Here is an 11,627-nt window from a genome sequence, read left to right as displayed (position 1 = left end):
CACATAACTTAAATAACAGAAATTCATTGTCTCATAGTTCTGGAGGCTCCAACTGGGATCAAGATATTGGTGTGCCTGTTAGGAAGAATGTGTTCCTGTCTCTCCTTTTGCTTGAGGGTATGCTGGCAACCTGGAATTCTCATAAACACATCATCTGAATCTCTGACTTTATCAGGTGATATTTTCTTATTTATGCATCCAGGTCCCAATTTATCCTTTTTATAAGAATAATAGTCATATCAGACAAAAGATCCACCCTACTCCATTTTAACTCAAACTCTTCTTAGCCAATTACATCTTTTTTTTTTTGGGTCCAGTCATGGGCCTGGGCGCTGTCCCTCAGCTCTTCAGCTCAAGGCTAGCGCTCTACCACTTGAGCCATAGTGCCACTTCTGGTTTTTTTTTTTCTTCTGCTTATGTGGTGCTAAGGAATCGAACCCAGGGCCTCATGCATGCAAGGCAAGCACTCTACCACTGAGTCACCTTCCCAGCCCCGCCAATTACATCTTTAATGACCCTATTTTAAATAAAGTTATGTTCTAAGAACTGAGGGTTAGAATTTAGACACTGATTTTTAGGGTACACAGTTTAACCACAATATACAACATCTGTATAGTCATAAACTATATACAATAAGAATTATATCCAGGGGCTGGGAAGGTGGCTCAGTGGTAGAGCACATGCCTTGCATGCCAGAGGCCCTGGGTTCGATTCCTCAACACCACATAAGCAAAAAGATAAAAGCCAGAAGTGGCGCTGTGGCTCAAGTGGTAGAGCACTAGCCTTGAGCTGAAGAGCTGAGGGACAGCGCCCAGGCCCAGAGTTCAGGCCCCATGACTGGAACCCCCCCCCCCCAAAAAAAGAATTATATACATTATAATTTGTCTACTATCATTATGATTTAAAATGGTAAGACAGAGACAAATATACATGGAAGTAATCATCTTTCTCTGTTTGCTTTTCTGGTCAGTATTGGGCTTTGAACTCAAAGTCCCACACTTGCTGAGCTGGAGCTCTGGCACTTGAGCCACACCTCCAGGCTTTATTAATCATTTCTTTCTGAACTCAGATTGCTTTGCCTATTTCCTGGATGGCACACATTCCCCCAATCTCCAAAAAATAAAGCTCTTTTATGTGACACATCCAGTCTTCTACAATCTGGTCTCGACTTTCTGGCCTGCCTGTCTCTTCTTACTCAACTTATCTGGCATTCCAACTGTCTGGAATCTGAACTGCTTGCAGTTTCCCACATGTGTTAGGCTCTTTCTTGGTTCAACCACTCTGCACATGCAGTTTCCTATTTCTGGAATGCCCTCATTCCTTCGCTTCCTGAGTGAATTGTTCTCTGAAACTTGGTACAGATGCCATCTCTGCTGGAGCAGTCTTCATTGCCTGCCATGGGTAGGACAGCCATTTTGTCAAGCTTAAAGCACCTTTTTTTAATTGCATGTTTGTTTACATATATGTATTATGCTCACATGTTTACCATTTTTTACCATGTTTACCATTAAAAGAATTTAATTTCGGGTGGTTCAAGTTAATATTTGCCAAGGCAACAAGTGTACAGCCAACAGGAACTGTGTATTTTGGGGACAGAGTTTGGGACAGGAGATATTGCTGAGAAAGTGCTTGCCTGATATGTACAAGGTACTGCTTTCAAGCCCTAGCACTGAAAATAAAGTGGAATTTAGCATGAAATTAATAGTTAACATATGCTTTTTGAATTAAGGAAGGGCTTATTCTAACACTACAATCAGATAACACTTGAAGATTTTCTTTTTCAAGAATAAGATTCTTGATCTGTTCTATAAGAATAACAAGCCTTTCTTTGGCTTTATTTAGCTTAATAATACATTAGCCTAATTTCTCTCTTTCTCTCGGCCTTTACTCTGCATCTTTAAAAGATACATTATTATTTTTAAATAGAGCAGTATTAGGAAGAAGTATGGTTTTATAACAAAATCAAAGTTTTCCACAATTTAATGTTTTATTTTCAAAATATTTCCATGCTTTCAAATAAGAAATACCGAAAAGCTGTGATAACTGAAATAGTGTTTAAATACTTGGTGGATAGTTTCCTGTTTCTTTTCTCTTCTTCTTTTTCTTAACTGGCTCTGCATGGTCAGCTGAAGTCAAGCAGCAAACAATACCTGGTGAAGCCTATGAGCAATGAGCAAGAAACAAAACATGATTATGTGAACATCTGTTTCTCTTTCTCATTAAAGGCCTTATTTAAACAAAATGTGTATATCGACTCTTCAGCATGCAAAGCCTAAGAACCATTTAATTCACAGTCTGGCTCTTACCCATTTTTGAGATTACTCTCATTTTATGGTACTTAATGACTCTTGCACTTGAACTGTAATTAACTTGCAAAGAGTAACACATTAAACACGCTATTATTATTTTATATCTCTTTCTAAATGTGCTTTCTTCAGTCTAGAAGGTCCTTCCCCATATTTGTCCTTTAAAATGTAGCTTATATATGCTCTTTTGATGTTTTTGGTAACTTTCTCAGCTACAGCCGTTTGTATTTTCACTGTACACAGCAATATATTAACCCAGAGTGCTACAATTTATCTGTTGATGTCTATTTCTTCAATTATATTGTCAACCACACTATCAAGCTGTGCTAGGTAGGCATATAAAGTTCTACGAATAAGTCAGTAAGAGGTGAGAACATGGTCTTGGACAACAAAACACCAATGAAAAAGATTACTTGGAAACAGATCACATGATTAAAATTAGTTCCATGAGGGGTCATACCTGTTTTGTCTCTACTGCTATACTCCTAGCACTTAATGGAGTTTCTGACAATGTATGGGCACTTGTCAAGTATTTACTGGCTGAACAATATATGGGAAAAATAAGAAAAAGCAGACTAATAACTACCTGTAAATAAACCAAAGAAGGGAATGTATAAATAGTTAGAACTGGTGCTTCTTGTACCTACTCAGGAAGCAAAGATTGGAAGGATCAAGATTGGAGATGAACCCTTAAAAATTTTTGTATGATTCTATTTCAAACAATAGCTGGGTACAATGGAACATGTAGCTGGGTGCAATGGAGAACATCTGTCATTCTAGCTACGGTCCGAAGTATAAAAATGACGGCCATGATTCAGGCTGGCCAGGCAAAAGGTGACACTCTATCTAAAAATAATCAGAGCTAGATGAGGGCTGGTGGCTCATACCTATAATCCTAGCTACTCAGAATGGTGAGATATGAGGACCTTGGTTCAAAGCCAGGCTGGGCAGAAAAGTCTGTGGGTCTCATCTCTTATTTTGTAGCAAAAAGCTAGAAGTGGAGATGTGACTTCAAATGGTAAGAGTTGCTTCCTAGCAAGCATGATATCTTGAGCTCAAACTCCAGTAAAATAAATAAAATAAACACTGAGAAGCATCTATAGCATAAGAATAATATAAAGATACATCAGAAAATGTCACCAATTAACCAAACCCAAAATCCTACTAAATATGTCACCATAAAAACAGCTTATGGGGAAGGCAACATAAATTGAGGTAAGTATGACTTATGTTTTCTACTTTTATAATTTGTTAAACATTAGTCTGCTAGCAGAAAAATTTTAAATGTCCCTTCACTTCTGCAAAATACAATCAGTTGCCATAATGTAGTGTTTCTTCTGTTTAATGGAACTATATGAAGCAGAAGTGGCATTTAATCTTCATCTTTATTTCTTCATTTACAGAATCTTACTATATGGTTGCCTACCTGAGGTCAATATTAATGCTGTGGTATTTTAGGTTTCTTCTCCTATGACAATCAGTGAAGTACTTCACTTGGTATAGGCATCAAGCAATATTTAAGAGGATGTGTATGCCTCTAATATTGGAATCTATGTACAAATAACTGTACAGAAGATGAGACTGGTGTCTACAATGCTCAGACATCTGGATCTAGATTAAGGTGACACTTGGACACTTGCTAGTACCTGGTAATATTTGTAAGCTCAGATAGCAAGACTTGATTTTAGGAAAAAACCCACTGAAGGTTCTAAGAACTTTACAAATATAAAGTTTAACTTTTCTATGCATTTGGATTTATTAATCTGTGTTGTAAAGTGAGATTTTCAGGTGATCCTAATACTCAACTTTCACTTTTTTTTTTTTTGATTGGTCGTGGGGCTTGAACTCTGGGCCTGGGCACGGTCCCTCAGCTCTTCAGCTCAAGGCTAGTGCTCTACCACTTGAGCCACAGCACCACTTCCATTCTTCTGAGTGGTTTATTGGAGATAAGAGTCTCACAAACTTGCCTGCCCAGGCTGGCTTTGAACCACGATCCTCAGATCTCAGCCTCCTGAGTAGCTAGGATTACAGGCATGAGCCACCAGCGCCCAGCTTGCGTATTTTTTTTTTTTTTTTAATACTGCTGAGTATCAAACTTGGGCCTTTAAAACAATAGGCAAATGTTCTACCATAGATCTAAAAAGTAAAAATGCATATGTATATATATATATATATATATATATATGCAAATGCATACACAAACACATTCTTCTTACTCTTGGGAAGCTCACACAGACTGGATGATGGTCATTATATTAAATGATTCTAAGCAGAATAATGGTACAGGGGACATCAACTGATTTGGCAGACCAAGAAATGAAGCTTTAGTCAAAACTTGAAGGATAAATAGAACTTTCTTGGGTATCCCAGGCAGAAGGAAAAGAATAAAGACCAGAAAAGATGATTTAGAGGGAAGTTGTAGGAGGGCAAGAGAGATAGGAGCCCTGGGGCTGTATAAAGAATGGCTTGTATGATACATTAAAATGAGACTTATTCTGTATGTTAGGATTAGTACTGAAGGGAGTGAAACATAATGAGGTTTGTATTTAAAAATTTGGGAGTAATAAAGAGGATAATTAAAATGACAGGAAACTAGAGACAGAATGAACAATCAAGAAGAAAAATCACTGACAAAATTCCAAGCTGATTTGAAGCCTGAAGGCCTGAGGCAACAGAGAGAATGAAGAGAAATTGACCAAGAATGACTCTGAAGGACTGAAGGAAGATTCGTAGGTCTGTAGCCTGAATAACAAAGTGGATAAAGAATGCAAGAAAAAATGAGAATGGGTGGTTGTATAAAGCTGCAAGTGTCTGAGTTTACACAGATGGTTGTGTCTACTGGGAGAAATCAGGAGTAAAGTCCAAAAAGACAGAGAGGGATGTGAGAATGGTCTGCATTTAGAAGACACGATGATGAGCAATTCCCCATAAAAATTCATAGTATGAGAAAAAGAACGCATATCCCTATAAATCTCCAACAGGGTAAAACAGAAGAGAAGGGGCACTGGTAACAGCCTGGATGCAGAAAAGCAGGCAGCTGTGATGAAATAGTCAGCAACAGAAAGACAAAGATAAATTGGGCACCAAGTAACTGAGGTGCTAACAAATGTTTGGTACAAGTAATACAATGTAGGATGTAGGCTGGATAGGAAAGAAAGCTTACTTGGGGGCTGGGAATGGGGCTTAGTGGTAAGAGTCCTTGCCTAGCATGAAGCCCTAGGTCAATTCCTCAGTACTACATAAACAGAAAAAGCCAGCAGTACTGCTGTGGCTCAAGTGGTAGAATGCTAGCCTTGAGCAAAAGAAGCTCAGGGGACAGTGCCCACACCCTAAGTTCAAGCCCCAGGAATGGCCAAGAAGAAAAAGAAAACATAGCTGGATGGATTTTCAGATTTACCAGGAAAATAAAAGGACACCCAGTAAAATGTGAAGTCCAGATGAAAGTCCAGATAAATATATCTCCCGATAAATATTTTTTTGGTTGTAGGGCTTGAACTCAGGGCCTGAATGTTCTACTTCCAGTTTTTGAGTGGTTAACTGGAGATAAGATTCTCATGGGGAATTTTCTGCCTGGGCTGGCTTTGAACCGCGATCCTCAGATCTTAGCCTACTGAGTAGCTAGGATTACAGGCATGAGCTACCAGCACCAGGCTCATATAAATAATTGTTCAAAAGTATAAATGTTTTTAATAAACTAGGGACAAACATATTAAAAATATTTGATGTTTATTACTGAGTATTCTGTGTTTCATTTGGACATCGTAATTAGAAAGATGGAGAGTCCTGAAGTCAAAGGTGTAATGCTGAATTTATTTACTTATTTTTGTTGTAGCTGTGGATGAAACTCAGGGTCTCTCACATGTTAGGCAAGCATTTCTACCACTGATCCCTTGAAAGCAAGGTGTGGTAGAGTATACCTGTCTGTAATTCCAGCACTAGGAAGGCTGAGGCAGGAGAGTCTCAAGTTTGAGGCCAGCATGGAGTATACTGATACACATAGAAAGCAAGAACGAGTGAGCTCAAGAGACCACGAGTAAGGACGTGAACTAGTTATTAAAACACTGCAGTTTAAGACTTCAGAGATGAAGGAAAGAGTTGTGGGTAATGAATAAAACAAAGGAAGGACTATTGGAGTTGTGGCTGAAACAAAATGGAAATGTAGCTGAGAAGAAACAATAAGCTGGGAGTATAGTATGGGTGATTAGTATAGATAGCTAAAGTAATGGTTGGAGGGCTGGGGGGAAGTAAGTACAGGATGAGTTGAGTCATATCACAGAGAAACATGGTCTTTTCGTATGATACTCGAAGCACTTATTTATAACCTGAAATTTTGTGCTACAGAACTTGGGAGATGATTTTCAACACAGTATAAGCAATTTTTGAAAAGTGTGATCTCTGGTCTGTGTTCTCACAGAGCAGCCAGGTTTCAGACAAGATGGAGAAGAGGGCATAGGGTAGTATGTTTCCAGAAGAGCTGTTATAGAGGATGGAAAGAACAGGTGTGTCTAGTGAAGCAATATCAGTATCTCCAATAACAACAACACTAAACTAAAAGCTATGGGGATGAGAAGGAACAAAAAGGAATTTAATCTAACTGAGCATGTTGGTGCATGCCTGTAATCCTAGATATTCCGGAGGTAGAAGGAGGAAGACTAAATATGAGACTGGCATGTCTGAATTCCTGTTACTTGAGTCAGTGAACTTCTCTAGGGAGAAGGTTCTCAAAACAGAGGAGGCCTCAGTTCTCGGATACTAAATTCATGATGATCTTGCAAAAAAAAAAAAAAAAAAAAAGAACACATCAAAGGAGATCAACTCTTTTTATTTTATTATTATTACTATTTTTTGGTGCCAATACTGGGGTTTGAACTCAGGGCCTGGGTTCTGTCCCTGAGCTTTTGGGCTCAAGGCTAGTGTACCATTCTGAGTCATAGCTCCACTTTCCAGCTTTTTTGGTAGTTAAATGGAGATAAATTTCACAGACTTTCCTGCCTGGCTGGCTTTGAACTGCAATCCTCAGCTCTCAGCTTCTTGAGCAGACAGGAATCTAGGTATAAGTCACCTGCACCTTGCTAACAAAGTTTATTATTAAGTTAAACCAAATCAAATAAAGGACAGTACAAAATCCAGACACGGTGTGAGCACATCTTATAACAGGTGCAATTAGTGCTCTAATAGAGGCATTTCTGATCACAAAGTGGGCTGGAGGTTTGGTTCTAATTTACTCTGGGATGAACGTTTCTCTTTGTTCTAGACACCTGGTATCTTTAATCATTTTTGTTATTACACTTGTTTATTAACCGGGCCCAAAGATATCAAGATTTGGGGCTGGGAAGAGGCTCAGTGGTAGAGTGCTTGCCTTGCATGCATGAGGCCCTGGGTTTGATTCCTCAGCACCACATAAGCAAAAAAGAAAAAACAGCCAGAAGTGGCACTGTGGCTCAAGTGGTAGAGCGCTAGCCTTGAGCTGAAGAGCTGAGGGACAACACCCAGGCCCAGAGTTCAGGCCCCACGACTGGACCAAAAAAACCCCAAAAAACCAAAGATATCAAGATTTATCTCTTCATTGAAATTGGCTCATTACAACAAAGGATTCTGCCAGATGCTCCCTTTAAGACAATCATCGTTGAGAAGAATATTTTCTTTTGCAAACACTTTTGGTGCCTAGAGAATTCAGTCATTTTCCCTGTTTGTCTCATTTTCCCTACCTCCTCCCCTAAGATTACTGTTTTACTTTCAGATATCCTTCATCAGTTCCCAGTGTGCACTCATTATTTGGGTAAGTGGACAAAATCAGAGGGAAAGAGTTGCTCTTTTTCCTCTTTACCATATACTGCAGCTTATTGAAGGACTGTAAGGCTCAACGCAAAGGAAGCAGTGTTCATGTGCTTTTAGTCAAGCTATTTATTAATACAATAGTTATCTGTGATTTTCTGGCTGTCATTTCCTGCCTTGGTCCCAGCTATTCAGGAGGCAGAGGTAGGTGGATTACAATTGGAGGCCAACCTTGGTAGGGGTAAAGTGAGACTCTAATTTAGAAAAAAAAAAAAAAAAAACTAAAAAAGAAAAAAGACTGGGGACAGCTTAATCAAAGCCTGAGTTCAAGCTGCAGTATGGGTATTGTGGAGTGGGGGAAGGGATAAAGGAATTTAAATCTAGACAGGAAAGGGAAGGAAGATTACTCCAAGGAAGTGAGGCTTCAGCTGAGGTAAAAAAAGTACCTGAAACTAGTCACTCTTCCAGTGTTTCTAGGTCAGTAAATGGTCCCACTGTCAATCAAGTTATGCAGGTTGGAAATATAGAAAGCATTTATGATACTTCCCTCTCTTAAGCTCATTATTCAAATACACATAAGTATATATCAGTCACCCCCCCCCCACACACACACACAGAGTTTTTTTGAGACAAGGTCTCATATTTATCCCAGGCTAGTCTGGAACTTTGTATTCTCGTGTTCTCCTGAGTGCTGGGTTTTAAAGAATATATTAAAAGCAGTGAAACTAATAGGTCTTAAACATGGACAATATATGATCAGACTTAGGTTTTGAAATGAGATCTGAAAAACAACAGCAACAACAACAAAAATTCAAGGAGATCATGAAAAAAGGTGAGAAGAGGCGGTTGGTACTTGGAACAGAGAACCGACAGTGGACAGCCTAAATAGGAGTGAGGAGATAATGCCCAAAGGAATTGATAGTTAAATACTTTTAGGAATGATTCAGTTGAAGAAGAATGGCTGGTTACACTGAAGAGTAAGTTTCCTTGCACAGTCATCTCTTAATTATAATTAAGCACGTTTTATAACCTAAGGTTAGGCCCTAGGTAAGGCATTCCTGTCTTCTACTTAGTCCTGTTCTTGTTGTAAAGACAAGGAGTTTATGAGGCCTAAGTGCTATGTCTGCTGGGAGCTTGCAGGTATTTTTAGATTGGAGAGTAGATGGAACTACTGACTGGACATCATTAATTGCAAGGAATACAGGACATGTACATATGCTTGACTATGTCCGGTATGTACATGGCCTCATTTGATGTGGTGGTCAAAGAAGCTGGGGGTAGGAAGAGAATAAAAATCAGTTGGGGACTCTGAGAATTGTAAATTAATACGTGGCTTTCCAGATCATTATGGAAGTAGTTTGTCAAGGGAGTAGTATAATAGAACAAATTTTACATACAATTGTTAGCTTGATTTATAACTTTTGAATATTTAGACAGAGGGTACATGTATTTTCATAGCTACATCCTTGTATAGGCTCTACAAAGTCCCAGTCAGGTATGAAAACTGTGTATTACTGGACAAGGAGTAACAAATTGCCATAGATACAAGGAATGTGGGAGATGACTGAGTGGTACAAGCTTTCAGGCACTATATTAATGTATATAAAAGACTTTTTTTGGTGCCTGTCCTAGGGCTTGAACTCAGGGCCCTAGGCACTGTGTCTTGGAGCTTGTTTTTTTTTGTTAAAACTAGCACTATACCACTTGAGTCAGAGTTCCACTTCTGGCTCTTTGGAGGCCAATTGGTAAGTGTTTGAAGGACTTTCCTCCCTGGGGTGGCTTTGAACTGTAATCTTCACTTCTCAGTCTCCAGAGTAGGTTCAAGCATGAGCCATGGGGGCCTTGCTAAGACATTTCTTTTTAAGGTTAATGATTAAGAAATTATTTTAACTATAATGGTTTTAGTGTAATTTCTGAAAAGTTTCTGGAAAGCCTAAGTTTATAACGTGAAACAGACCTTTCTAATCATGTAATCAAATTTACTTAAAAAAAAGATAAAGCTCTTAACAGATGAAGCAGCCTAAGTATTCAATGCTAATGAGTGGATGATTTCCAGCCTTATCTTCTTTTACTCTATCAGTACAATTTATGAAGACAGCCGCTTCCAGTCAATTCCAATTACAAATTGCTTTTACTATCAGATAGCAAAGGGTTAAATATTTTAATTATTTAAAATTTCATGCACCTAAAAATAAATATATCTAGAAACCAACATCGCGTTTTGACCCTCCCCCAGCTTTCCCTGTGAAAATTCTACGGGAACGGGATAAAGAAAAAAAGAAAAGGGCAACAAAGTAACAAAGTTCAATTTACTGAGTTCACAAGAATGGATATTCCTGAAAGGTTACTTTTAAGTTTTCAGAAAGTAACTGGAAACTCTGGGTTCCTCTTGGGAATCATACAATCTCCTCTCACTTGTCATCTCCCTTGACTGATTTTGCTTTTACATCCTTTCCGTTGTCCTTTGGATCTCTCATGAGATTTGAGTTTAAGTTAAAACTATGTTTGGTGCTGTGTTTGAATTGTAAACCATCGCCCCAAATTCCTTGTCATCTAAGCTAAAACCAATCTCCCCAAAGTCCTTATCTTTGAAAAAAAAAAAAATCACGGCTAATAAAATATCGAACAGTCAGTCAGGACGCTCAATAATAAACGCTAAAACACTGAAACAAACAAACAAAAGTCTTGCCTTTCAAACATGTGTAAATATCGCCAATATGTTTTTCTTGGCGACTTTTAAGATACAATAATGATAAAATCAAAGACTTTTTTTTTTCCGTGTCGGTCGTGGGGCCTGAACTCTGGGTCTGGGCGCTGTCCCTCAGCTCTTCAGCTCAAGGCTAGCATTCTACCACTTGAGCCACAGCGCCATTTCCGGCTTTTTTCTTTTTGCTTATGTGGTGCTGAGGAATCGAACCCAGGGCCTCAGGCATGCAAGGCAAGCGCTCTACCTTCCCAGCCCCAAATCAAAGACTTCCAAGCGGCAAGTCGCAACGATTCAGTCTTCGACCCCTGGGGAGGAATTCTTACCTTCCAGGTGGAAGCAAGCCGAAAGTTCTAGATTTGGTGGAGATTATTTCCCACGGAGCGCCAGTTTAGCAAGAGTAACTGGTGACCTCATTAATTCGCGGTCTCACCAAAGACAAGCCTCGGTTTCCAGCCGCGTTCGTTCTCGGAGCCCCGCACCCTGAAGTCCAGTTTCGCCAACGCGCAGAGGCAGAAAGGAACCGGACACCTCGCGGGGAAAAAGAAAAAGTGGAAAGTGGTACAAGTAAGACAAAAACCTTCGGGGAAGAGACAAACGTCACCTCGGCCAGCGAAGATCTGGGGCTCCAATCCTCCTTCCGGAGACTCGGGGTACCCCGGTTCACACGGGCGACAGCCGAAGACAGCTCCCCGCGCAGCTCCCCGGCCCCCAGCCGCGCCCCGACAAGCTCTGACCTCCAAAGCGGGTCCGCTGGGCAATCCCGCCCCTTAGGCTTACGTCCAGGTTTTTGATTGGTGGTTAGGTGGGCCGCTCGGCACGGTTGGCCCAATGAGAGGCCC

The 11,627-nt window shown here is 39.8% G+C and overlaps 1 long non-coding RNA gene across 1 annotated transcript; it reads right to left on the bottom strand.

Annotated features, from left to right (window-relative positions):
• Nucleotides 1-1,965: 1,965 nt before the first annotated feature.
• On the bottom strand, nucleotides 1,966-11,514 carry LOC122111918. Its single transcript, XR_006148060.1, has 2 exons — nucleotides 11,112-11,514; nucleotides 1,966-2,160 (listed from the first exon to the last, which is right to left on the bottom strand). It is a non-coding gene; the product is annotated as an uncharacterized LOC122111918 (long non-coding RNA).
• Between the last annotated feature and the right edge of the window lie 113 nt (nucleotides 11,515-11,627).

The sequence above is a fragment of the Dipodomys spectabilis genome, unplaced genomic scaffold (genome assembly GCF_019054845.1).
Source record: "Dipodomys spectabilis isolate Male_0828 unplaced genomic scaffold, ASM1905484v1 ptg000089l, whole genome shotgun sequence".
Lineage (NCBI taxonomy): Eukaryota > Metazoa > Chordata > Mammalia > Rodentia > Heteromyidae > Dipodomys > Dipodomys spectabilis.
The sequence above is the reverse complement of the archived record's forward strand: the minus strand, read 5'-3'. Positions and strand labels throughout refer to the sequence as shown.